The sequence below is a fragment of the Myotis lucifugus genome, unplaced genomic scaffold, assembly GCF_000147115.1.
Source record: "Myotis lucifugus unplaced genomic scaffold, Myoluc2.0 scaffold_1783, whole genome shotgun sequence".
NCBI lineage: Eukaryota > Metazoa > Chordata > Mammalia > Chiroptera > Vespertilionidae > Myotis > Myotis lucifugus.
Window position 1 is genome coordinate 40,235 of NW_005872831.1, and position 2,763 is coordinate 42,997.

The following is a 2,763-nucleotide window of genomic DNA, read 5'->3' on the forward strand; positions in this document are numbered from 1 at the left end:
CATCACTGCATTTTCTTTCAGCAAAAGATTATTAAAATTTTTAAAGAATATTCACTTTTATATAACTATTTTCTAGCACTTTCTAAACCAATAACTAGTATTTATTGAATGTCTATGTTGCACCAGGGATGAGGCTGGGCGCTGAGGAGAGGGGAGTGGACAGGCTTACTGTTCCTGTGCTTCGCAGGTAGTGAAACCCATCTGTCCACTTTGTTCATCTTCTCTTGTTTAAGCAGGAAGCATAAGCAGCCCTACAAGTCTAAAAAGCATATTGTTCCTTTTAGATAATAAAAGCCTGGACTTTCTGAATGCTAACTATAATAAGCATTTATATATTAATTCAACTAACCCTCACAATAACCCTATGAAGCAAGTGCTGTTATGCTTGCCATTTTATAGATAAGGCACCGAGAGATTAAGCATTTGCTCACATCTCACTGTGGACACGTGGCTGAGCTTGGGTTATGGACCCAGGCAGTCCGGCTGCAGAGCCCTTCCTCTTAGCCGCCCCTGAACGCTGCTTCACAGGCGGACTGAGGCCCAGAGGCAGCCTCGGCGTCTTGGCCTCCAGAACATGATGTACGTGAAGGCATTTTGTGCCAGCTCCCATGGATGCCGTTTGGACAAATGTCCATAGGCTCCGGGAAGGAAGAGGAGCCAGAAAAATGATTTCTATCAGTTGCTTCTAGATCTAAAACTGTCTAAGCTGAGGAAGACAGGCAAAGGGTCACCTTTACACCTCTGGGGACGGGTTCAGGGTGCAAGGAACACTCACTCTGGGATGAGCCAGAGTGTCCTGAAAACTATTACCTTCCTTGAGAGAGGGCCTTTAAAAAAAAAAAAACACACACATACACACAAAACAAAGAGTGGCTTAAATGAATGTGCTTTTTTTTTAAACCTTCGTTACAAACTTCATTCCCAGGCTTCTTCAGCTTAATTAGCTACAAAGAATGACTTGTTTCTAAGCAAAAAACAAAAACAAACAAACAAACAAAAACTGAAAAGAGCTGCAGTGTCCACCGGGCTTGGGCTTAAGTTTATTAGAGGTGTAGATTTTATCAGATCCATAACAAATTTTGAACAGCATTCATAATATAAAATAGCAGCCCCCCGTAACTTTTTCAAGGTTATCTTCTTCAGAAATTGACTCAGCTCAGTTTGCTTCGTTCTTGGAAGTCTCATCAAAATTCTCCACAAGATCTGGAACTTGATCATCATCATCCCCTCTGGTAACAGTGGTACTTTGCCATCCACAGATTGTTTGGACCCAGCTTTAGCCAGTCTCCGTAAAGCAGGCAGACCGAATGCCCCATGCTGGTCGGCGTGCTGGGTAGCGCCTCTGTCCCCTGCTGTGTCTCAGCACTGCCTGTAACCATGCAAGTGTTTGCTGCAGGAGATGCCTGAACTTTAGGGCTGCTAAAGTGGATCACTGCTCCTTGGTTTGTGAACATATTTACCTCTTCAATACCAGAGGTATTGTTACCCCTAGCTTCTTTCAGAACTGGAGCTTTTATCATCTGCTATCGCTGTTCTGTGAACAGCCTTCTTCTTTCTGCGGCCAGTTTTTTCCCACCAGGGCGCACTTGGGCCTGCAGTTTAGTGTTTCTCTTGGTTCCTGATAGTTCCTTTCACCTTGTTGGGGAGGAAATGGGGCCTGGTGGGGGACTAGCGTTGGCACTGAGTGGGTCTGCAGTTGTTCATACATTTTGGTTCTGGAGTTGAAGGGTTAGGGGTGTTTTTAAAGTGGAAGACCACACAAGAAAGGAAGAATTGGGATCTGGAAGGATTAAATCAGAACCCAAGAAGGGACCCAAAAAAAGAATGACCATGAGGAGAGGAGCATCACCACCCATGTACTGAGCCACTCATGGTCCCCATCACTGACTGTCACACGCATGGCTCCCTGCACACTGATGCACACTTTCTAAATGCAGTGCTGCTTCCCTGGCTATAGGTGGCTGAACTGGGGCGAACACCCAGCTCCACAGAGCTTTCCAGCCTGCTCAGCAGTTCTCCAGGATCCGGTGGGAAAGCTCTGTGGAGAAGAGAGTGCCACACAGAATCATGATTGACATCCTCTTACGGGGGGTTGTATGTGACACTCACAGATTGACATCCTCTTACGGGAGGTTGTATGTGACACTCGCAGAAGGCCTCAGCACCATAGGAGGCAAAGAAAACGGAGAGGCACACACAGAGAACACAGTCAAAAGAATCCATAACACAGAGAGCTTAGCTCTTAGCTGCAGGAGCAGAAAAGAGGAAGATTGCGGCTGAGACAGCCTAACCATGGAGCACCCACACCAGGATGTCCAAGATTGGGGCTTGCAATATAATCCTTTGTGGCTTTAGAAGAAATTAGTGGAATACCTATTTACATTTCTTTATCTCATTGCTTCTTCGTTCTTATTCTTTGTGTATCTTTAAAAAAATACGTATGTTGAGGGAAGCAAGCTAAAATTATTTTCACTATTGGATGATCAAAACATTTGGATCAGCGGCTGGAGTGATAGTGCGTCTTGAAAATGTTCCTGCTCGCAGCCAGGCCTGGAGCTGGGGCTACTGACTCTGCCTTCTTTTCTCCTTGTACTTCCTGGTTTGCAGGTTGCTCTTAACTGTTTCTTCTCCCTTCTAGGTGCCCCAGGTAGTCACTTATTCCCCACTATCCAGGTGCTACACATCACCAAGGTCTTCCTGATGCTGGCATTAAGCCTCAGTTTCCTCTGTATGAAATGAGAATGTTAACAGGGCCTATCTCAG

At 45.4% G+C, this 2,763-nt stretch overlaps 1 pseudogene; it reads right to left on the reverse strand.

Moving 5' to 3' along the window:
* Window positions 1–1,156: 1,156 nt before the first annotated feature.
* On the reverse strand, window positions 1,157–1,635 carry LOC102419594 (annotated as a pseudogene).
* Between the last annotated feature and the right edge of the window lie 1,128 nt (window positions 1,636–2,763).